General features: G+C 49.3%; 1 pseudogene; it reads right to left on the bottom strand.

Moving 5' to 3' along the window:
* Positions 1-23,540, bottom strand: LOC104668887 (annotated as a pseudogene).
* Between the last annotated feature and the right edge of the window lie 2,376 nt (positions 23,541-25,916).

Consider the following 25,916-nt stretch of genomic DNA (forward strand, 5'->3'; position numbering starts at 1 on the left):
TGTTATTGCAAAAAAACATTTATTGCTATTTGAACCCTGCTTTCATGCCTCCATTTCCCAGAAAAGGAGCCACGGGAGACACCAGGAGAGGCAGGAGACCACTCTCCTTGCACAAAACCCACTCCCTTGGAAGCTGTCCTCAACGAGGGTGGCTGGGGCCAACCAGGGGGCCCACCCGCAGAGTGGCAATGGAGGCAGGTTGACCCTGCAGACATTGAGCACTGTGGCAAAGGTCCTGGCCTTCCGGTAGAAGAAGAGCGACTTCTCGCGGTCCAGGAGGAAGTTGTGGGAGATGGTGGCCGGCCGCGTGGAGATCTTTAGCTGTGCCTTCTTGTTGCCCAGGTCCACGGCGGCTGCCAGTGCCAGCTGGTAGTACCTGGCAGCATCAAACCGTTCCTGAAGGGGACAGGCCATGCTCAGCAAAAGGGGGACTCGGAGCCTGTCTTCCCAGAGGCTGTTCCCATCTCCAGGACATTCCACATGTCCAGCCAATGCTGGCTCACCCCGTGAGCCCTGAAGCCTGTGACACTGCTGTGGTCTCAGCTGCAGGAGGTGGGGACAACCCTGAAACCCCTGGAAGCCTTCCTGACTATCCCTCACCCCAAGCCTCTTGCCCCAGTCCCACCCTTTCTGCAGGCGGTGGCTGCTTTCCCCATGGGCTGAGGTCACGGCAGATCCTGCCAGCTCTGAGAGTTCCATGCAGGACTCGTGGCTCCAAGCCACAGCAGAGGGACAGCATTGAGTGACCCAGGCTTCCCTCTGGCCCCTGTCCATGCTGACCATTTCCAGGCCCTCCACGGGCCAGGCACAAAACCATCTCACAGGTGTCCTCCCTGGCAATGTTCCCTGAAATATTGATGATGTGTGACTCCCCAGACATCCACTCCCATTTTCAATGCATCTTTGGGTCAAACTCACCATTCCTGGGTTGCGATGCTGCCTCCCAGACCTCCACCTTGACCCTCCCGTCTCCCCGCCAGCTTCTCCCCAGGCGCCTCCTCCACCTGGAGGACACCCAAGGGACCTCTCTAAGACCCAGGCCTGGCCTGTCCCTCTTTACCATCTCAAGATGGCTCCCAGGGCCAAGGACAAAGTCCAAGATGCAGCAGTCCATTCCCTCACTGCCCCGCCCCACACATGGAGCAGGGGCGTGAGAAGACCCCGAGTCACCAGGGCTGCTCATCCAATGCCCCCCGGCCCAGCGAAACACTGGACTCTGCTGGGTGCATGGATGAGCCTAACATCCTTGCTCCCAGTCTGAGGGACCTGGGACTGAACACGGACCACAAAGGTGGCCCGGGCTGTGGCAGAGGGAAGCCCAGGAGCCTGTGGGGGGCCCAGGAGGCCCCTGACTCAGCCGGGGGTGGGAGGCAAGGGCATCCTGAAGGCGTGGCAGCATCCTAACTAAACAGGAAGGAGCCAGCCAAAGCATGTCTCTGCGTGTGCCTGCGCGTGTGTGGTTCTGTGCACGCCTGTGTGTGCATGTGTACCTGTGGTTGTGTGCGTGTGTCTGTGCATTTCCATGTGCCTGTAGTGTGTGTAGCAGCTAGTGAGTGGCAGGCTGAGCCAGGACACAGCTAATCCACGCTATTCCAGGGCTCGCTCTCACATGTAGACTAAAGAGGACCCCATTTTAGAGGCAATCAGCAAGGATGCCCATTTACCCCTGCCTCTGCCAGCCTTTCAGGCGCCATCCAGCCCAGCTTTCTCTCCCACTTCTCTGGGCCCTCGGTCCAGAGCCTACTATGCAAGGAGGAGGGTGTGGCCTTAGAAAGACAGCCGCCCTTGGGGACTTCCGATGGGGCCTCCCTTTGGGAAGCTGGCCTGGGCTGACAGCATAGTCACGATGAGGCCCAGAGGGCTAGCCAGAGGAAGGAGGTGAAGGAGGCCTCTGCCCCTCGACCCCAACCATGGACTTTGGTCTCTCAGGTACTACTTGGCCGTTTCCTTCCTCCTGGGCAGGCGGAGTGGGCGGCAGGCTTGACCAAGAGAGATAAAGGGCCACTTCTGGGAGGCCCGTCCCTTGGTCCCAGGCGAGCCCCTGAGCGGTGAGCAGCGTCCCTCTGGGCCTGACACCTGGCACCTCCCTGTCTGGCTGGGACTTGGGAGGCCACAGGGACCGCTTCTGACCACCAGGTGTCGCCAGCACTGGGCGGGGTCCTCCTGGGCAGCCCCAGGCCTGTGGTGAGGGATACGGGGCGGGGTCTTAGGGCTGCCCCAGCTCCTCCTGTTGTTCTAAGGCCCCCAAGATCTCGGTCCCTGGACTGGAGCGCCCTGGCCCCTCAGCCCATAAGGAGCACTGACACGGTGCCGGTGTGATGCGGAGGAGGGGCGGGTGCCTGCTGGGCAGAGGGTGGAGACACCCCAGGTCTGAGTCTGCCAGTCCCAGCTCTCCACCCCTGCAGGGCTGGGGGCAGAGGGAGCACAGCACCTCCCCTCGAGACAGATCTGACCCAGCAAGGTCTCAGCCTGGCTGGCTGGGGCCCCGCCCCACTGCACCTGCCGTGAGCTGGGGTTCCCTTGTCTGTGAACCCGATGGTAAGACACCGGTCCCACCCCACCCTTCCTGGGTGATGTGAAGATTCCAGGTGTCTCGGGACTCCAGGAAGGAGTTGCTCAGTGCAGGCTGGCACCCTGGGCAGGCTTCCTAGAGGAGGCACTGGGATTTGGGTTGGATCTTGCAACGTGGATTCAATGTGAGGATGATGCCGTCCTCCAAAATGTCCTTCTCCCGACCCTGTTTTCTTTGTTAAATGTAACTTGACACTTGACTGTCAAGACTCAGTTTGGTGTCACCTCCTCCAGGAGGGTCCCCCTGACTACAATCCCCCTTCTTTACCCAGAGGCCACCATTGCCCGCTCATGTGTCAGCCTCCCTGGCTGAGACTGAGTTCTTGAGGGTGGGGCCTGGCCAGCTTGGGAGCTGGGTTGCATCTGCTAACCTTGCCGGCTCCTCTAGCTGGGTGCAGAGCTCCAGGGAGGCCACTGGGCCATTCCTAAGGAATGCCGGACCCCAGGTCCCTGGGGTGTGGGTGGAGATCCCACTCCAAGGGGACTGGAAACACCCAGAGCCCTGCCCCTCCTCACTCACCTTTAGCCCTGTCCCTCCCCACCTACCTTCAGGTCGTAGACGATGTGACTGAGCACCAGGTACACCTTCAAGGAGTAGAGGGTCTCCTCGTCCAACTCCAGCAGTGAGATGCAGAGCTACAGGGCCTTGAGGTAGAAGTGCTCCGCCAGCTTGCCAGGGCCCAGCAGGTGGTTCAGGGCAGCCAGCTGGTGGTAGGCCACGCGCTCGTTCAGCCGGTCCCCTGGGGTGCAGGCATGCAGACCCTGGGCGGCACCTGCGGTCACCTGGACAGCTCTGGCCAGTCCCTTCCAGGTTCCCAGACTCACTTTCCCATCTGCAAAGCAGAACTAGTAAGGCCCCCTGTCTACTGTGAGGCTTTGGCAAAGTCGGACTTGGATGGCCCAGCTCTGTGCCTACACATAGCCACCTGCCTTTGCTCACTGGTTTTAACCAGGGGAGCCCAAAACCCATGCAGTCCAGGTGCTCCCGGGCACCCCGGCTCCATGCAACCCACAGACGTGACATCCGACTCCTCCTGGGTGTGTCACGATCAGAGCCCCTTACCTTGGGGAGTCACTGCGTGCCTGAGCTCCAGGTCCCCCCACAGTTGCGCAAACCCAGCTAGGCTGTCTCTGATGTCCTCCCCTTTGCAGGGCGAGTGCCGTGGAGCCTGCATTCAATGCATTCCCACACAGCTGCACACCTACTCTGTACTGGGCCCCAGGGCACAAGGCGCTGGGGCATGCGGCCTGCCCAGGGTTCCCTGTCTCTGGAGGAGGACAGATGACCTGGCACAGCACCAGGGGATGCCTGGCCTTAAGGGGCAGGCTGCTGGAAGGGGAACTGGGATTTCATCAGCCAGAGAGCCACGTGGTTGATGAGGGTGGGAAGAGCACAAGACAAAGGTAATGTGCCACTCAGCCTGGCACATACAGGGCCTGAGATGCCTGGCATGTCTGGAAGGCAGAGGGCACACTGGGTGGCCCTTGTGGTCAGCAGCAGGAAGAGACAGAGGAAGCAGAGCTCAGCACTGCGTGAGAGACCTCGGACTGTGCCGCACGGCTGGACGGGGAAGCCAGCTGGGCAGATCTGCCTGCCTGGACAGGAGACCTGGAAAATCCAGCAGCTGTTTCAGCTCCTGCCCTACAGACCTGGAGGCTGGGCTCTGGCAAAGTGTGGATCCTGGCAGGGCGGGGACTCAGGGGACTTACCGAGAGTGATGTTGAATGCTAGGGCCATGTGGGCAACCTCCAAGCCCTCCTGGGGCTCCTCCAGCATGGCCAGCAGTGTCACCTGCTTGTTGCACAGCTGCAGCAGCGGCTCCGCCTTGCGGTTGCCCATAGTCACTGCCAGGGGCAGGGCCCGGTCCTACCACACAGGCAGGTGGGGTCAGGTTTCCCGCAGCACCCACCTTGACAAGCGCTTTCCTCAGAGCTCAAACATGTGCTTGGAGCATGCCACACCCCAGTTACCCTTGCACCTCCGCAGAGCTCTGTGCTCTGGGATAACGCACGGTTCAGACACCCAAGTTGGGGGTTGAAGAGTCACCTGAGGCCCATCTAGCTACACCTGGCAACCTCAGACCAGCCTCTCCCACCTGGGCACTGGGGGTCTGACTGGGGGGAGCCAGCACTCCTCTGCTCTAAAAACACATTTATCTGTGCCCAGGGCTGAGCCACACCGTGAGCTCAGAGGAAGCGTCCCCACTTCAGGGTGCATGCAGACTTGGGCCCTGGGCCTCCCACTGACATGCTGTGTGTCCTTTGACATGTCCCTGTGCTTCTCTGAGCCTCAGCTTCCTCATCTGGAATGATGGGGACAGGACTTCCCACTCATGGTTGCTTGAGATCATCAGGTGCAAGGGTAGAGCCACTGTCATGTCCAGACCCAAGCGTTTGTCCCGGGCAGGGGGCAGAGTCAATATCATTCCCGGTGAGACCACTGGGAAACTAAGCATGTGCATGGGTGGTCCTGCCTCCAGGTGGGAGGCCTCAGCCCTCCAGGTGACTCCCTGAAGCCCACCCACATCAGCCCACAGGCCAGCTCACCTGGTAGAAGGACATGGCTTTCTCCCGCTCCCAGGCCCCATTGAAGAAGATGTCTCCAGCTGCCTCAAACAGCTCCACCCCAGGTTGGGGTCGCCTGTGTACAGGACCACATTCTGTGCCACCCGAAAGGAGTAGAGGTTCCCTCAAGACCCACACGTGGCGAGGTGACCACACCCACCTTCGCCAGCCTCCTTCCTCTCACACACTGCAGGTACACCTGAGCATTTTTCAGACCTGTGCATTAGGGCTGCCCCACCACTGGCATGAGGACAATGAACTGATGCACCCCAGTGCCAGGAGGTGACTGAGCAGCTGCAGCCCAGGAGCCCGACACCTGTGAATCCTACCACCAGGGCTAGCCCTAGCCCACCCCCCCTGCACTCAAACAGTCTCCGTGGCCCCCAGATTGCTGGGAACCCATCCCCTGGTTCCTTTCTGCGTTGCCACATCCCTGCCGCAGCTCAGGGCCACACATCAACAGTGTTTGTGGGTGGGCCTGCTCCCCTCTTGGCCATGAGCTCTTGATCCTTCTCCTCAGCTCAAGGAGGTATACAGCAGGTGCTCAATAATGAAAGCTTCACCAGGCTCGTGGGCTTCACAATTTGTTCCAGATCACACTGTGTTTGGGAAAGCCTCTGAAAACAGCCACTATGATAGATTCATTTTGTAAGGAGATGTGCCACGTGTCGCTTGGAGCAAGTTCTCCTGTGTGTTAACTGAGTGGTCCCATTCTTTGAGCATGAGCTGTATACCAGCAGGTGCTAGGCACTGTGAGGGGCCACGCCTCTGCCCTCAGGGAGAAGATGGTGGCCACTGGGGGAGGATGTGAGGGAACCGGTTGGAGGGAGGGAAAAGGCACACAACAGGTGCTCAGCAGTGGCTTAGGAATGAGTAGATGGATGGATGAATGGATGAGCAGATGTGTAGGCACATGGATGGACGGATGGGTGTGTGGCTAGATGAAAGCTTGAATGGATGGATGGGTGGGTGGGTGGGTGGGTGGTTGGAATGATGTATGTCTATATGTACGTACGGGTGGGTAGATTATGGATGGGTGGAGGGTAGATGATGTATATACATATGGACGGATAGATGGTGGATAGACCAATGTATGGATAAACAAATGGACAGATAGATGAATGGAGGGATGGATTAATAGGTAGATTGGTGGGTGGATGGAAGGATGAATGGACGGATGGATGGACAAATGATGGATTAATGGCTATATGGATGGATGAATAGAAGGATGAATAGGTGAATGGATGGTTGTTGGAAAGATGGATGAATGGACGGATGGGTGACGGACTGATGGAAGGATGGATGGATAAACGGATGGATAGATGAATGATGGATGAGTGGATGGATGAATGATGGCTGGATGGACGGACGAACAGGTGGATGGATGGTGGCTTGATTATAAAATGGATGAACGATGGACTGATGGATGGATGGATTGAAGGATGAGGAGGCGAGTGGATGAAGGACGATGGATGAATGGATGATGGATGCATGGAAGAATGAACAGGTGAATGGATGTATGATAAAAGGATGAATGATGGGATGGATCATGGATGAATGGAAGATGGTTGGATGGATAGAAGGATGAACAGCTGAATGGATGGATAATGGAAGGATGGAGGGAAAGATGGATGGATGGACAAACAGGTGAATGAATGAATGATGGATGGATGGAATGATGGATGGATAGAAGGATGAACAGGTGAATGGATGGACAGACAGGTGAATGCATGGATGATAAAAGGATGAATGGATGGAAGGACCCACAGGTGTATGGGAAGATGATGGAAGAATGGATGGATGGATGAATGGATGATGGATGGATGGAAGGATGAACAGGTAAACAGATGATGGAAGAATGAATGGATGGGTGGATGGACAGGTGAATGGATGGATAGACAGGTGAATAGATGGATGATAAAAGAATGGATGAATGATGGATGGATGGACAGAGAGTGAACAGTACAGAGGCCCTCCTTCCTCCCTTGCCACTCACCTGGATGTACAGATCCACCAGCTCGCTCTGCCGCAGGATGTAGTAGATCTTCCCTGCTTGCAGCCAGGCATGCGCCTCCTCTTTCTTCTGGAGGTCAATGAGAATCCCTAGACTTTGGTGTAGTCCAGAGTGGATCTGTAGGTCCTGGAATCAGACACAGGTGTCAGAACAAGGGCTCTCATCCTCCTGGAACCAGTCTGCCTCCTCCCGTGGGTGTGGTGACAGATGAATCTGGAATGTGGGGACTGGCAGTGTTCTGCCCTTCCCAGGCTGCTGGGAGGGCCAGGGTGAACACACATGGCATGGAAAAGATGAAGGACATCCTTCTGAGGGAATCGAATATCATGCTGCCCTGTGGCAGGAGGAGTGTGCTAGTCCATCTCCCCTGCCTCCCAGACATGGCCTGTGTCTTCTCCAGACGCACCAGGAGCCGTTAGTGTTCAGAGGCTATCTAGGTCGATGGTTCTCAAGGTGTGCAGGCATCACAGTCACTCGGAGGCCTGTCTGTATAGCTTGCTGGCCCTGACCTCAGAGCTTCCGGCTCCACAGACCTGGGACAGGACCTAGAACTCCCACTTGCCACAAGCTCCTAGGTGATATAGATGCTGCTCTGCTGCTCCGGGGACTACACTTTGAGAAACATGGCTCCAGCACACTGGCCCATTTTCCTTCTGTGAACCTGAGGCCAAGACTGGAGCCAGTCTCCCGGGTCCCCATGGAATCTGGCTCCTTCCCTGCTCTCTCGGTAAGTCTGACACTCGAGGGGGTATGACTGCAGCAATGTCACCGGGAGCTGTGCGTGGGGTGGCCAGGGCCATGGTTACCCCACCAGGTCAGAATGCTCGGGGGAAGCCGAGTGGGCCACCTATGGGACGTGAGACCTTGAAACCCTGCGCCCCAGGGAAGCAGATGACACAGCTGGCTCTGTCTTCTGTAGGAGAGAAGCCACAGGTGGCTGCTGTGGTCACATTTAAGGGGACAGATGAAGGCCAGGAGTGAAGACTCGGGGCAGGCAGAGGTCAGATGACCAAAGCCACCATAGTAGGAAGAACAGCCCAGAGTGCACGTACTGCCTCTGCTGGGGTTGAGATGACCTTTGACCCAACAAGGGAGGCTCAAGCTGGGACTCACGGGCCAGCAGCAGCCCTGGGACGACCCCAGGCCCACCAGCTCAAAGCATCTGATGCCAAGGAACCAAATGATCAAAAGGGAAGGGGCTGATGGTGCCCTGGGCCAGCTTCCCTGTGCCCTCCTCCCTGCCCTGCACCCCCCAGCCCCCTTTCCCCGCTCCCCACTCCCACCACTGCAAAGCCAGCCCTCACCGCTCGGTGCCCAGGGACAGGTAGAGCTGACTGATGGTCTCCAGGAACTGCCCCCCAGCACTTTGTCGGTCACCTTGCGGGCCAGGGAGAGCTGGAGCTCGTGGTAGAGGACACACTGGGCCTCGCTGGGCATGACGACGCTGTAGAAGTAGCACAGCCGCTGGACGGCCCGCAGCTGGCCTGGGCAGAAGACAAAATGGAAGACGTCAGCCTCCCAGCATCGAAGCGAGGCTGGCTGGGCTCGGAGGCCCCTGCGCTGTGCTTGTCTCTTTCACACCTCTGTGAACCTGGGCCCCATAGGCGGGGAGCCTGAGCGCAGACAGGCCATGCACCTGTGCCAGGGCAGACGCCGAGCACACTGTGACATGGGCACAGCTTGGTGCAGATGCTCATGGTAGAGGCCGGCCTTCTTTACAACTCCCAGGGCCAAGGTCCTGGCCAGGCTCGGCCCCTGTACCAGGCCATCTATTTCTGCTTCACAAAGCCCCTCTGCCCAGGACCAGGGCCGCCTTCAGCCTGAGTTGATGAGGCCAGGGGCACAAGTAGCCCCTGTCGCAGATGGAACCCTGAGAGAGCAAAGCCAAGTGTCATGTCTGCCACACTCGGCATCATGTTGGGGGAATGGGGTTCAAAGCCAGGCCCTGGCGTTCCCACACATGCTTCTCTCATGCAACCAGGCTCCAAACCCACAGGCTCACTGGCCTCTCCCAAAGCCAGAAGCGGTCTCAGCTTCCTCTACTGAGTCTGGCAAGAGAGAAAAGAGAAGCAATGAACACCCCCAGCCAGCACCTCTGGTCCTATGTCAGGTTGAGCTGGGTGTCGGTGTTGCAGGGTGAGAGCATTGCAGGGTGCAGGGGTTGAAAGTCATATCATCCTCTTCCCTCCTGGATCATGGGAACAACATCACTGGGGGGTGTACACTTTCTGCGATATTGGGAGTAACATCGTCTTCTGTGCCTTGGAATATTAAGGACAATATCACGGGGGGAGCGTGTACATCTTCTGCAATATTGGAATAATATTATCCCCTCTCCCCCTGCATACTAGGAAAGATATCACAGAGTGGGTGTTCACCTCCTGTGATATGGGAATTAATACCATCTTCTCCCCTTCCGGATATCAGGAAGAGTATCACACGGGAGTGTACAGTGTCTGCGATACTGGGAGTAATATCAACCTCTCAGCCTTGGAATATTAAGAAGAATATCACAGGGTAGATGTTCACCCCCTGCCATATTGGGAGTAATATCAGTCTCTCCTCTCCATGGATATTAGGAACAATATCCCAGGCTAGGTGTACGCCTCCTGCTCTACGGGGAGTCATATCATCCTCTCCCTTCCAGGATATTAATAACAATATCACAGGGCAGGGGAACACAGCCTGCGATACTGGAATTATCATCCTTTCCCCCTCCGGATACTAGGAACCACATCACAGAAGAGCTGTATCCACCCTGCGATATTGGGAGTAATAGCATAGGCTTCTTCCGTGAATATTAGGAGCAATATCACCGGGTGGCTGTCCGTTCATTGCTATGTTGGGAGTCATGTCATCCTCTACCCCCCTGGATATTAGGATCAGTGTCACAGGGTGAGTGTACACCTACTGCAATATTAAAACTAAAATCATGCTCTCTGTCCCTGGATATTAGGAACGACATCACAAGTAGGTGTACACCCTCTGCAGTATTAGGAGTAATAATATGATTAATTAGTAAACATCAATGATCGATTTTAATAATTATCAGGCTGGTCTCGAACTCTTGACCTCAGGTGATCTGCCCGCCTCAGCCTCCCAAAGTGCTGGAATTACAGGCGTGAGCCACCACGCCCAGCCAACACTTCTTGACATCTCCTTTTAGACCTCAAATTTAGCATGACCAAAACACACTTTCGATAATCCCTGCTATAACCCACTCCTCCCATAGTCTTCCCGATCCCAGTAACAGCATCTCTCGTCTTCCAGTTACTCAGGCCAAAATCCTTGACATCATCCTTAAAACTTCTTTTTCTCTCTCTTGTCATCCAACCCATTTAAACTCTCCTTTCAAAATATATGCCAGACCTAACCACTTCTCACCTTCCTCATCATTTCCAACCAGGTCCAGCCCTCATCATAGCGCTCTGGGTTACTGCAAAAGCCTCCCAATCGCCAAGCACAGTGGCTCACGCCTGTAATCCCAGCACTTTGGTAGGCCAAGGCAGGTGGATCATCAGAGGTCAGGAGTTCAAGGCCAGCCTGGCCAACATGGTGAAACTCCTCTACTAAAAATATAAAAAGTTAGCCGAGCATGGTGGTGGGCACCTGTAATCCCAGCTATTCGGGAGGTTGAAGCAGGAGAATCACTTGAACTCAGAAGGCAGAGGTTACAGTGAGCCGAGATTGTACCATTGCACTCCAGCCTGGGTGACAAGAGCGAAACTCCATCTCAGAAGGTTAAAAAAAAAAAAAAAGCCTCCCAAACCACCTCTCTCCTTCTGCCTTTCACCCTGCCCTGCATTCTACCTTCCACTCTCAAACATTTCAGAAAAAAAAAAATTATATCCACAGAGAGAGAAAGAGAAAGTACAAATGGGGTGAAATGTTTGGGGAACCTGAGGGAAGACCATACGGGAATTCTCTGTACTATTTTTGCAACTTTTCAATAAATCTGGATTATTTCAAATTCAAGAGTTAAACAAAGGAAAAAACAAAACAAAACCAAACAAAACGCTATCTCCCTTTGTGAATCCATCCTGTCTTTCCCCTGGCAACTTAAGGCCACTCTTAACTAACAACATCTATTTTTTCATAAACACTAAAAGAACTCTTGCCTAGTTTTGACTTTCTGTGCTTGGCAGTAGAAGTGTGTGTGTGTGTGTATATAGAGAGAGGGAGAAATATATATGTGTGTATATATATAAATATATATTGTATATTTACAATGGTAATGTGTATATATATAAATATATGTGTGTGTGTAGATATATATAATACATACCCCATAGCCTGTCCTTAACCAGTTCTAAACTTAGTCGGAAAAACACATACCTAAGCAGAGAATTTCAAAATAATATGATGAATATTTTGATAGAGGGATGTGTTGCTATGGAACACGCTGCTAAGACACAAAACCTCCTAGATGGGGCAATGAATGAATGAATAGGCACCCCCTCTGATATCCCCTCAAACGTTTATAGTTATATGCATTTGCTTCCCCCAGGACCCCCGTTTCATAAGGGTTAGTCCTAGAGCCTAGCAAGTTCCTACTACAGCTGGCACACATATGCCATTCAAGAAAGTGTGACTGAGTGAATGACGAGTTAAGAACCATTTGTCAGCCAGTGCTCAGTAACACTACATGCACTGGTATGCAAATTATATTTTTGTTGAAAGCAAGGGCAGGATCACAAATTATCTTTCCAGAGAAAGCAAACCTCAAAAGCTTCTTTACCCTACTAAAACACATTATAAGAAGCTCCCCTTATATAACAGAAAACCTCCTCATTCATTATCAATGGCATGTAAACCTAATAAGCCTTCACCTCTGATGACATCTCTTCCATCCCCAGGGCTAGATAAAGGAGGTTCCCGAAACCCTGGTAGTTGTGAAGGTGGCTCCCAGCTCTGACAGTCTTGAACCCTGCGGGCGCGGAGGTCACACAGCAGAAGAACAACCGAGGGAAGCATCATCAGGCTTCGAATATGTTTGAACCAGAGATGGCAAATAGGCTGCAGCCAACTGAAAACACCAGAGATTCATGGTGGCCACCTGAGAGGTTGTGCTCTTAAAAAACAAAAATTAAAATTAAAATTAAAAAATTAAAAAAGGAAGGGGTCAAGAATCCATCAGGTCTGACTGAGACATGTATCAGTGACTAACACCCCATATGGCAAAAGTACTCCGGTGCGCTTTGGGTAGTCACAGCTTCAGCAGTATTCAAAGGCGTGTGCTTCCCTAAGACTAAGCCACGGGAATAGCCCCAGCAACACTGCCAGGAGAAACGTCTAACATGGATTCGGCTAGAAATACAGTTGTCTTTCAGAAATTAACACTGAATAAATCCTGACTTATTAGAGCCTGCGAGAATGACATTCTCAATGATAACGGTTATCACTACAATCTCCAAACATCTGCGATCCTGCAAGGAGGAACTGTGACAGCGCAGGCCACGTGTCCAGAATGCTTCCCAGACTGCCTGTTACAGAATAAAAGAAATGAAACCCCAAGAATGTCTTCACTCACATTTAGCCAGTTGTTCCTTTGTGTGCATCTCTGTGCTAAAATGGCCATTCTTCCCCACAGCCTGAAGTCATATGCTCAAATAAATGGGACTCACATGAAGCCAGAAACGTGCAGATGCGAGGAAACCAACACAAACGAAATGGGCTGGAGAGTGTGGCCAGGAGGATGGTACTTCCCAGGAAGCAATTACTTCATCTCTGCCCATGAAGCAGGCAGCTGTCACTGTCCCCCAGGCCCACGCCAGCCACTCGAAGTAGGTTCTAACCAAACTACCTCCAACAATCAACATAAATACACCACACAATTGGCTTCTGAAAGGACACCTTGCAACCAACAAGAAACTGTTAGCACAACTTTGACAAACTGTGCAACTGAAAACCTTGGAAAGGGATAAACACTGCCACATTTTGACTCAAATACTGTTACATGGTAGCACCGCAATAATTCATGGAAACAAAAGAATGAATGAGGAATATGTTTATACAGGAATCAGAGGAAGCATGACTAATCATTTAAAGAAATAGGTCAAGAAACTGTTAGGTTCAAATGCTACCGTGAGATACTGTCAGGGCCTTAGGCAAATTCACTTCTCTTGGTCCTGTTTCTAGGTTCATCAAAAACCAGCTTTGGACTAGGGAATCTGTTGCTTTCCAATGCCTTCCTTCTGTGATTCCAGCCCAGATTTTAGGACTGCTCTCCCACTTGGTATATGAAAGCACTTTCTATGTATAATAGCAAGAGTACATTTCTGTGTTGAATGCGGTTTGGGACCTACTCTATGAGGCAGAATATCATCATGTAGCTTTAAGCATGACAATAAGGTGCACTCTAGATAAGGATAACACATAAAATGTGGCCATACACCTGTGCGTGCCTGGCAGGGAGATGGGGAAGTCTCATTTAATGAAGCCGGGGTGCCTGTTGCACCTTAACATCCTCAGTCCACATCAAGTTCACAACGTCCTTCTGACATCAAACCACAGGTATCACATACTTTTCCATACTTTCTACCCAAGATTAAAATATGCAGAGCACCATGATAAAGACGCCCCATCCCCAGCATGTTGGCTCTCATTCTGTAGAATTACATACTTTTCATGCAAAATGATCACCAGGCTGCAGCGTCAAGCAAGACTGGGCTCCGTGGGGACAGCACGCCCTGCAGCAGCCACCACTCCTGTCGCCACAGTCTGATGCAGCTGCAGAGAAGCTGTGGCTGAGGCCATTCACTTTGTGACAGAGCCGCACAGGAGGGAAAAGGTAGGGAAGGTAGGGAAGAGGGCAATGTCAGGGCTCTGAGCCCAATCCAAGCCATCCCATCCCCTGTCACTTGCACGTATATGCCCAGATGGCCAGAAGTAGCTGAAGAATCACAAAAGAAGTGCAAATGCGCTGTCCCACCTTAACTGATGACATTCTACCACAAAAGAAGTGAAAATGGCCAGTCCTTGCCTTAAGCGATTATATTATCTTGTGAAATTCCTTTTCCTGGCTCATCCTGGCTCAAAAAGCTCCCCCACTGAACTTCTTCAGAACCCCCACTCCTGCCCACCAGAGAACAAACCACCTTTGACTGTAATTTTCCTTTACCTACCCAAATCCTATAAAATGGCCCCACCCTTATCTCCCTTTGCTGACTCTCTTTTCAGACTCAGCCCGCCTGCACCCAGGTGATTAAAAAGCTTTATTGCTGACACAAAGTCTGGTGGTCTCTTCACAGGGACACGCATGACAGGCAGGTGTAGAGCCAGGAAAGGACCTGTGATGAGAACAGAAAGGAATGCACCTCCCTGTACACACACTCGGATTTTATGACAATGTGGGCAGGGGGCTGAACTGCATGCCTGAGAACATTCCTCCAAGTTCTTTTGCTGATTTTCTAAATATTGGTGTAAAATCTGAACTCAGACAAAATTTTTTTTAAGTGTTTCAATCAACATCTTTGTCTAGTGCTCAGCATCATGTCTACATGATCATCTAGAAAACCAACTACGGTTCTAAGGCTCACATCCTTCCTATAAAGTCCCAGGGATTTTACAAGGGAATGAACCTCTCATTCGCATCAAGAACACACACAACTACCATTAAAGAAATGCTTAATTTGCTCTCATAATTTTTTAAACACCCAGATTTGAAATACAATAGAGAAGACAACTTTTTCATAGCTCTGCTTTCCAACTGCGAACTGCGGGTGGAGAAAATAACCTACCATGATTTCTAACCAGCCAACAACCTGTCTTCCCTGGCTGCAGTAGGAGCAATCTTTCTGAGCTCAGGATGAAAAAGATCCCAGCTGTTTAGGGGACAGATAATTATCAGTTCTCAGCAGCCTTCCCGGGTCCCAAATCCCCATGTGATACGTAGAAGTAAAAAGCTATCAATGACCAAGCATCTGAACGCTTATCCCACCTCGCCATCTGCTTCTCCTCCCATGCAAATTTAAAATTAATAAGCCTGCTTTTAGAGAACAGAGTTGGTGCAGCATCTGTCTTCCTAAAATTATGGATAATTACCAGCCCACAATGGCTTCTAATCAGATTTGAGTGGTCCCTTAGACAGGAAGCTGAAGTGCCTCAGCCCTAAACTGGGACGAAAACAGAAACTGGAGTGCTCTAGGTGTGATTTTTTCCCCCTTGTTCTAAAGTTGCTGTTCCCAAATCTCCTTCTACTGTCTTGTTTATAAAATGTATGAGAAACAGGGACATTTAAAGACATGATAGAAATGGCCACTTTTTCTAGGTACAAACTTTGTGAACATTATTTTCAGCTGCTGGGTTTTTTCTCCACAAACTGTGAGCCTGGAGTACATTTTCTCCCTCGTGGTTACACATTCAGAGTCAGGGAAGGTGGCTTTAGCAGTAAAGAGGGGAGTGCAGTGAGAAGTGACCGGACACTGAGAAGGGCAGACAGGGACTCTACCTTGGTGGCCTGCAGCACTCCTGGGCCTCGGCCTTTACTTTTCTATCTGTACAAGGGATCTAAAGGCCCGTGATTCTAGGCCACGACAGCTCTTCATACACACATACGCAAACATCACACGCCTATGTGAAAAGCGGTGACTCTTGGCTGATTTCCTGAAGAAGTGATCTTGTATCATTTCTACTCAAGTACTCCACCTCCTTCCAGACAAGTATCTGAGGATGATGGGCTATCCCACAGCAATGTGTGTAACCTCTCCTGCTTATGATCCCTGTTCACATAGCATTTTCCAAAAGCATTTGGTGTGAAGTGACAGAAGAAAGAAGAATAAGGTTCTTTCAGCCCATTCATTCATTCATTCATTCAACAAATGTTGACTAACTATCTGCGTGCCAGGCACCAGTGATATAACAGGGAACATATATTTTTGTAGGTAGAGACAGACAACCAAAAAGTATGTTAAAGAGTGATCAATGCTGTAGAGGAAAATACACCAGGAAACAGGAAAGAAGAATACCCCTAGCCACCCTACACTGGGGTGACGCTAGCGTTACAAAATGGAAACAGTGGCCAGGTGCTGTGGCTCACACCTGTAATCTCAGCTCTTTGGGAGACTGAGGCAGGCAGATCACCTGAGTTCAGGAGTTCAAGATCACCCTGACCAACACGGTGAAACCCTGTACTCTACTAAAAACATAAAAATTAGCTGGACGTGGTGGCACACGCCTGTAATCTCAGTTACTCAGGAAGTTGAGGCACAAGAATCCCTTGAACCTGGGAGGCAGAGGTTGGAGTGAGCCGAGATCACACCACTGCACTCCAGCCTGGGTGACAGAGCAAGACTCTGTCTCCAAAAAATAAAAAATAAAAATAAAATGTAAACAGAGAATAAGATACCAAAAGAAAGAACATGAACAATTAATTGTAACAAAAGCCTTTGTAAGCTGATACTTTCCTTCCTGGATCCTTGTCCCTTACAAATGGAAAAAAGGGCGGGTAGGGGGTAGCATCAAAATGATGTTTTAAGATGGCTTAGGGTTTCAGATGTCTGACAGCCATACTCATGTACTTCAAGGAAAAAGCTCTAGCTCTATAAGCCATCTGGGCAATGGTTTAATGTCTTTTTTTTTTTTTTTTTGAGAGTTTTTCAAATATATGAAAACGTGTGTATTCATTTGGCTGCTCTGTGCCCGCACACGTGCAAACTGTGCTAACAGGTTTTTCCATGTTTTGCTGAATTTGCCAGCTTGCCATAAACAGGCTTCCATGTCTTAATTGTCTATAAAGAGCACAAACACCCAATAATGCAAATCAAGACAAGCTGTCCCTTCAATTGCTGCTGCCATGATGACAGTGAGCGACAATTGGCCAAATCAATACACGGAGACTGAAGCTGTCCGGCAGAGAGCACAGGGTCGACTGCTTTTCCCATAGCATTTAAAGAAACAAGCGGAAGCGGCTCTCCACACAGGACAGACACGTCCTTTGTTCTTTGAATAAATACTGTCAATGTCCAAAATACTTTCTCCATCACACTATCTATATGGAATTCAAGTTCCTTCCAATACCATGAGTAACGCCAGTGATAGACTATGTTTAGCCATAATGACCCATTAGCATTCTTTTTCCTCTAAAATGTTGAAATAATAACATTGAGTGAGCACTCACGATGTGCCAGGCTCTGAGTTTGATCTCGTTTGGTTCTCGTTGAAATCCTGTAAGATCAGTACCATATTCTCTCATTTTTCATAGATGAGGAAACTAAGGCAGAGAAAGGCTAAGTAAGTTGTCCATGGTCACAGGTTATTTAGGAACTTTTCTCCAAACTTTCAAAAGTTAACTACTGCCACTATTACAAACGGGTTTTTGTTTGTTTGTTTTTGTGTTTTTTGAGACAAGGTCTTGCTCTGACCAGGCTGGAGTGCAGTGGCGTGATGATGGTTCACTGCAGCCTCTACTTCCCTGGCTCAAGTGATCCTCGCATCTCAGCCTCTCCACTAGCTGGGATTACAGGCATGAGCCACCACATCTGGCTAATTTTTTAATTTTTATTTTTTCTAGGGATGGGGTTTCACCATGTTGCCCAGACTGGTTCCAAACTCTGGGCTCAAGAGATCCTCCCTGGTCAGCCTCCCAAAGTCCTGGGATTACAGGTGTAAGCCACTGTGCACAGCCCTACAAATGTGACTTATAGAAAGTCAGAGCAGTGAGCAGGAAGAGAACAGAGACTTCAGCGAGTCTCCTGGCTGTTGCAACACCGTATCCCTCCTCCATACCGTAATGTATCTACACACACCAAGCTCCTAGACATTGAAGGCAGGCCAGCTCAGAGACGGAACAGCAATCAAGAAAGAGAAGATGCAGACATGCGTATTGATTTCAGCTCGAGTGTGCCTCTCTGCCCTGCAGCTGCACAGGCAGAAACCAGGGGCCGTGAGTCTGAGGCAGTGTGTTTGGTTCCTGGCAGGTAATCTTTTGGGAGACCATCCCATAAATTAGTGTTACACTTCTCAAAAAGGAAGTGTGACTTTTATAGAAAAATCGATTCCATTTGGGAGAAAGGCCTAATAAAACCACAAAAGGATAATACATTCATACAACAACAAATTCAATTCATCTGTCACAAACTGAAATCCCAAAGCCCTCTGGGCACACAGCTGCTTTTCTGAGCTGAAATTCAACTCCAGTTGAGAAACAGGTCAACTTTTCTAAAAAGATTTCTTTTTCACATGCCTTAAATAAAAATTCCTTTCCCTCACTTGTCATTTTCCAGATTTAATGGCTCTGCTGGCCTTCCTCTCATTTAGGCCATGAGCACTGACTGCACGTCTGCTACGGCCGGGACTCCAAGGGAGGCACCCTAGGTAACACAGATGACCACAGCACAGCGACACCCTCAAGGAGCACACACGGGGAAGGCAAGATGATACAATCGCAGCCTTCACACAGAAAAGAACTTGGCATCCATAGCCCATCCCACTTCTAGAAAACAACGATGCTGAGTCAGTAACATTTATGGAAAAGCCTGCAGTGTGGACGCAGGCACGAGGGGGCTCCATGCGGGGAAGAGCACCTTCAGAAGGGGCACGCAAACAACGTGGAGGCAGGAGACGCCCCCACGCACAAGGGCCAGCCTGGGGGCCTGCAGAAATGCCCATGCATCTGGGAGGAGGGAGAGAGGACAAGATACTTAAATGCTCCAAAATGAATAGAAGCCTCCCAAGAACCTCCCCCGAAATGGGGCAGGGATTTACAAAAGACCAAACCGAGCATGCGCAGTTACCTGAGCATAGCGCCACCAGAGCGAGCTATTCGAGGAAGAAACAGGGTCCCTAGAAGCCTGAGCCTCTACTCCCAGCTCTGCGACTCATTCACCCTATGACCTTGGTGAAGGCTCTTAGCTTCTGTGAGCCACAAGAGAATCACGGGAAAACAGAAGATATGAAAACTGCTCTGCCTTTTTCACAGAACTGCTGAGGGAATAAAATCAGATAATGGATTTTAAAATTCTCTGTGAATTACGAAGCAAAATACAAACGTATGAAATCATTCTTACCATTAATAACAGCACTGTAAAATTAAGAGCAGAGTTAAGACCACAGCATTTTCCACACCCTTACTCCCGAGAGAAATAGTGAGTCCAGCCGATGTATTTGGGCAACCCCAGTATCTAGGCTTCGAGAGCCTCAAATAGCTCATGAACTCTGACAGTATCACTCCAGCCCAGTGCTCATTAAGTTCTCCAAGACAGCCAACTGACATAAAATACTACAGCTTTTTCAGCTGGGCTTGAAGCCCTCCAAGCTCACAGCACAGCTAAACAAAGAAGAAGAGGTTTTCTGCCACTAGACTCAAAAGCGGGCTTTTGTAGATTCCCATAGAAAGAACATTCAAGGCCGGGCGTGGCGGCTCATGCCTGTAATCCCAGCACTTTGGGAAGCCGAGGCAGGAGGATCACCTGAGGTCAGAAGTTCAAGAACAACCTGGCCAATATGGCGAAGCCCCGTCTGTACTAAAAATACAAAAATTAGCCGGGCATGCTGGCGGGCACCTGTAATCCCAGCTGTTTAGGAGGCTGAGGCAGGAAAATCACTTGAACCCAGGAGGCCGAGGTTGCAGTGAGCTGAGATCATGGCACTGCACTCCAGCCTGGGCAACAAAAGCAAAACTCCACCTCAAAGAAAAAAAAAAGAAAGAGCATTCTTTTTTGTTGATGTTAAATTTCCTGTGCTTAACACAGAGAAATCATACAACACTGAAATCCTGAAAAACATATCATAAAAAGCATTTAGTGACTGAAAAGACATTCAATATAACCTGTAACAGTGAGTTCCCCTCCTCTTTCCAGCCAGCTCCGCTAACGCTGTGACCCTTAACAATGCTTTCACTAAAACAGAGGAAAATTAAGAGGACCGCTTACCCCACTCAGCTGACAGCTAAACCAGTGCTTCTCCCCGGGCTCACTAAAGATGACCTTTACCCAAAACCAGGCTGCAACAACCCTGTAACTGTTGACTAACAATTTCAAAATTCCCATATTCTTTATTCACTCCTAAGGAAGATGAACTGAAGCCAGGTGTCTCCAAGTCAGAACTAACAGAAGCCTTAAACATCAGATGGCCCATCCCCTTCTTTGACAACCGGGGGATCTAAAGCTGAGCTTATGGAAGAGAACAGCCTGTTTAGTAACAAAGCGAAAACCAAAGCCTAGTCACCTAACCTCTGGTCCAGAACTCCTGCAACAATCCAGCACCTATATAGGATGTCTCCCTAACCAGAAACTCCAAAATCCACAACTTTTTGAGTGCTGACGTGACGCTCAATGAAATGTTCATTGGAGCACCTCAGATTCCGGATTTTTGAATTCAGGATGCTCAACCAGCAAGTATAATACAAATATTCAAAAATCCAAAAATATTTAAAAAAATCTGAGACACTTCTGGTTCCAAGCAGTTTGGATGAGGGATATTCAACCTGCATTTTTTTTCCCCCTCTAATGAAGGAAATTAAAAACGAGGCCCAAGCAAAGTCATTCAATCCATACTAAAGTCATTCAATAGTTTAATTAGTACCCATTTAAAGTTAAGTGCTACCCACAGATATTTAAAAGGGTGAACACATACATGCCTATAATCCCAGAATTTTGGAAGGCCGAGGCGGGAGGATCACCTGATGTCAGGAGTTCAAGACCAGCCCGGCCAGCATGGTGAAACTCCATCTCTACTAAAAATGCAAAAATTAGCCGGGCGTGGTGGCACACACCTGTTATCCCAGCTACTCGGGAGGCTGAGGCACGAGAATTGCTTCAACCTGGGGGGAGCACGTTGCAGTGAGCCAAGATCACACCACTGTACTCCAGCCTGGACAACACAGCAAGACTCTGTCTCAAAAAAAAAAAAGAAAAAAGAAAATTAATTTAAATTGTGTTTTCAAATGGAGCCCATGTTCCCAGAACACAAGCCCTGCTCTATGCTCCGAGGGCACACAGGGTGCCCCTTTATCTTAATACTCACCATATTCCATGGCAGCCATTGGTACGTGTCTGTCCATCGCACTAGACTTCCTGCGCATGAGGCAGGAATCATATATTATTACCTTTCTGTTCCCACTGTCTGGCCTAGAAGACACTCAGTAAATGATTACTGAACTAAGTCAGTTACTAAGACACGTTAAACTTGTATTAAGAAAATTGATTTAATAAGTTTGCCAATGCAGCATTCATACCACACAGCTTAAATCTCATCCCACGGATTTATCTTGTGTTCTGCTAGATTATCACCTATTCACATTCAGGAGGCACCTAGTATGTGCTAGGCATTACTAATTGCTGGGGACCTAGCAGTGACAAAACAACATTCCTTGTTCAAAGAGAAGTTCTAGTATAAAGAGGAATAGAAGGAACAGGCTAGATTGATGAGAGCTAAGAAAAGGACAGGCTGCCATGGGAAGCACCTGGTCTTGTCTGGATGGTACATAGTTAACGAAGTCTGAGTGCTTCGTATAGCACAAGATCATCTCCTCCAAAGAAGCGAATGAAGCTTTGATTCCCTAGTACCAGAAGTCACCATAAAGGTGCGTACGGCCACATGCTTAGTGTAGGAAGTGAAACCAAACAAAGCTCCAACTTCCAGAGGCAACGGTCCAATTATGAAATCCTCTGGCTACGTTCAATTGAAATTCAAGGTATTCAAGAGGCCAATATTTAAGTGATAAATTATCCCAACCACTTAAAACTAAAGTAGTCTTTGGTTCAAGGGGTAAGGGTATAGTACTCTTATTACATTTAAATTGTAACTTTAACTCTTAATATTTACATTTAAATATGATGATGATGGTGTAATAATAACTTTACTGAGTAGTTGCTATGTGTTAGGCACCAAACTAAGCACTTTACACACACATTTGCACGATCCTGTGAGATGATAATGACCCCTTGTCATCCCATTTCATAGATGAAAGTCAGGTTTATATAAGCTTAAAAACTTGCCCCAAATGACACAGCTAGTTAGCAAAACCCAGGCAGCCTGACTCCATAGGCCTTGCTTAAAGAAGTAATATTTATAAACTGGTCCAGCACAGAGGTAATACAAACAAGAGTTCAATAAATGCCTAAAGAGTACTTCATACGTTCCCGCCAATCAAACTAGACTTACTCTGGTTCTGCATAACCAACTGTCAAATTATTGTTCCATGAAGAAACGGTGGAATGGGTAGAGATCAGAATAGAGTGAATAACTGGTAAATATATTTCATGGCAGGTAGTAACAGGATGTGGCATTTGGCTATTTCCACATTTGTTTGCATAACATTTTTTTCACAGTTCTAAAGCACAAGAACCATTCTAAGCTGGTGAAAGCATAAGGCACATCTATGATCCAGGCCTCCAATTCACTGTGGATCAGTGGTTCTCAACCTTTACGGTATATCCGAACCACCTGGGGGTTTTTAACAGCACTATAGCTGCCCAGGCTCTATTCTTGCAGATTCTATTTCAACTGGTCTGGAGTAAGCACGCATGCTTTTTTCACAGCCCCCCAGATGTAGCTAGGTTTGCAAACCACTGTCCAAGATGCTCTCACACTTCCGCTCAGTTCAACACACACTCAATGAGATTCTAAGCACTACGAATCGGGCTAAGTTAACAAGTCAGACTCCACTCCCTAATAATATTGGCAAAGAAACCAATATCAGAGATTTATTCCAGTCCAAACCAAATAAATTGCCGGGTGAAAAAAATGCCCTGGCATAGTTTGCCATACAAAACAACTTCCTGTATCTTCCCGGTCAGTAGCCTAGAGACTGACTCTGAGCCATAAGAATTCAGAACCAGGGGAAAATGCCAGTCTGAGGCATCTGCCACACTCCTAGCACACCCCCAAAAGTGCCCAGCTACATTTCACATCCACTGTCCTAACAGCTGTCGAAATAGGGAAGAGCAGTGCAATACAGAAAATAGAGCCTGCTGGGCATCAAAAGGCTGGGGAATTCCAGTCCTAGCCCTGCTACCAATCAGTCTGGTCACTTCTCTCTGGTCCTGGTGTGGCCAACAGTTACGCGAGAGGGTGAGGTATAAAAACACAGATGTCAGGCAAGCTCCAACATTCAAAATACATAGAAATTAAAAAGCATTAAGGTGATATCAAGGAATGTATGCCATCAACCAGAAAAGTCACTGAAGTATTCCTTTTTCCATTCTTAAGAAATCAAAAGTGGAAGCAGAAAATTGAGCAATCAGCCTACCAAGTTGACTGGGCAACAGATACACTCACGGATTCTGCTCACAACAGCGGGGGTGACAGACCAACAGGAGAACTGCAGAGCGTCCCTCTCTCCTCTGTCCACCCATGCCACCAGCACGTGAGTGCGTCCACATGCAGCGCCCAGTTTCCTGTTCCACTGATGACAGCGTCCACTCACCACAAGCCTACTAAAGTGCCACATGTGCTATGAGGCTCTCCCATTTCATCATCATAGACATCCCTGCTGGGGAGGTAGCAGGTGATAGACAAAAATCACAGAGGCCTAGGGAGGTTGAGACCCCATTCCCACTGTGGTGAGGGTGTGCTTGAGAGGGACCCCACGACTGGGCCCTCCATGCCGCTCTCCTCAGTAATCACTCCCAGACCAGAGCAGCGAGGGGGAATTTTCTTCCTCTCACTATTTTCAGCCCCTTGGCTGACCCAGCATTCCCCAGAAAGCTATGAAGTCCTGGCAGCTCTGAGGCCACAAAGCCATAAACGCACAGGACACACAGCCCATCTGTCTCTAATGGGTCTTTTACTTGTCATGCTGGTCATTTCTAAGAGCAGATGCTTAAGAAAGACATGGCAAGTTACCACGAATGACCCCTCCACTCCCTCCCTGGGGAAGGCTGACTAGCGAGAGTCAGGCCGGTCTTCTCCCCACCCCTTGATTCTTGTCCCAGGAGCCACAGACAATCCCACCAAATATAGGCAGGAGACACCGCCTCCTTCCTACAGCTGGGGGGCAGGGTCCTCTCGGGCCTTTCAAACTGCATAAAACCAAACTGTGAGCTGTACTGACCCGGGCCTCACCCATGTTCAGGCATGTCACACACAGGTGCCCAGTGTGTATCATCAGGCAGAACTACGAATGTCCTTTCCATCGTTTTCAATACGATTCCAGAACCGCTATCCACACAGCTCCACTTCTCACCACTACGACGTGCTTCAGGGATTACACAGCATTTTCATCCACCACCCCCTCATCCGCTCCTCCCAGCAGCCTTGTATGATCCCTTGATATACTTCCTCATACTGAGGTTTGAAACCAAAACTTTCCCAAGAACATCCACTAGTGTTAGAACCAGGATATGAGGGCTTCTGATTCTAGAACCAGTATTTGTGCCACTATTCCACACGGGCCCCTCCAGGGATTTCTGCCTGATCTTAAAATGCAGACAGCAAATCTGTCTCTCTACAGTCCTGGGGTCCCCTATAGACAAGAAGTAAATCTTCTAACAGAAAGCTTAGACTTATTTGGAAGGCTACCTGGGATATTTCTTTTAAGTTAGTTTGGGCCGGGCGCGGTGGCTCAAGCCTGTAATCCCAGCACTTTGGGAGGCCGAGAGGTGGATCCGAGTCAGGAGATCAGCCAACCTAGCTAACACGGCGAAACCCGCCTCTACTAAAATACAAAAAACTAGCCGGGTGAGTGGCGGGCGCCTGTATCCAGCACTGGAGGCTGAGGCAGAAATGGCGTAAACCGGGAGGCGAGCTTGCAGTGAGCTGAGATCCGGCCACTGCATCCACCTGCACAGAGCGAGACTCCGTCTCAAAAAAAAAAAAAGTTGTTTGTTTCATGTTTTGGAGAGATTGTTCCAAGACAATGCAATGCGGGGCATGAAGTGTAGAAAGGTTTCCATGATGAGGCAGAGAAACAATTCGTGGCTCTTACAACATTTCAAATGAGGCATGAGGCACAACCAGAAAGGACAGAGGGAAAATGCATTGGAAAGAAATCAAAATGAAGTCCACTCAGACCCAGGATGGAAAAAGGATTAAGGATGATGGTGGTTTCTAGTTTGAAAGACGATGAACAGGATGTCATGAACTCTCTGCCGAGTGGTATCTGGGGCCTGAGTGCACCAGTTTTGTTTAACCATTCACCTCTGACAGTCTCCGGGCTGTTTTCCAGTTTCTCCTATAAATAATGCTGCTAGGACAGATACTAAAGCCTTTTGTGGTGAACATAGTCTTCATTTCTCTGGATAAGTGCCCATGATGTGGTTGCTGCTCCATGGCATTGCACGTTTAGTTTTTTAAGAAACTGTCAAGCTGTTTTCCAGAATGGCTGTACCACTTCCATTCCCACCAGCAATTGTAGTGATCCCGTTCCCCGCATCCTCCCACACTTGTCTTGTTACTACTTTTTATTTTAGGCATTCTGATAGGTGTATAGTGACGTGGCTTTAGTGTGCATTTTTCTGACGGCTCATGATGTTGAACATCTTTTCATGTGCTTGTATGTTATTGAAATGTCTCTTCAGGTCTTTCATTCATTTTCAAAGTAATGTTTGGTTTCACTGCTGAATTTTGATAGTTCTTGTATAATTATAGATATGAGTCCTTTATGAGACATGTGATTTGCAAATAGTTTCTCCCAGTCTCCAGCTCCTCTCTTCATCTTTATTTTCCATTTTCCATTTTAGTCCATGATCCATTTTGAGTTAATTTTTTATACGAGGTATGAGGTTTAGATCAGAGTTCAGGTTTTTCCTATGAATAATCAGGTAGCCAGTAACTTTTTTTAAGAGACACGGTCTCACTTGTCACCCAGGTTGGAACTAATGACAAG

The sequence above is a fragment of the Rhinopithecus roxellana genome, chromosome 3 (assembly GCF_007565055.1).
Source record: "Rhinopithecus roxellana isolate Shanxi Qingling chromosome 3, ASM756505v1, whole genome shotgun sequence".
Taxonomy (NCBI): domain Eukaryota; kingdom Metazoa; phylum Chordata; class Mammalia; order Primates; family Cercopithecidae; genus Rhinopithecus; species Rhinopithecus roxellana.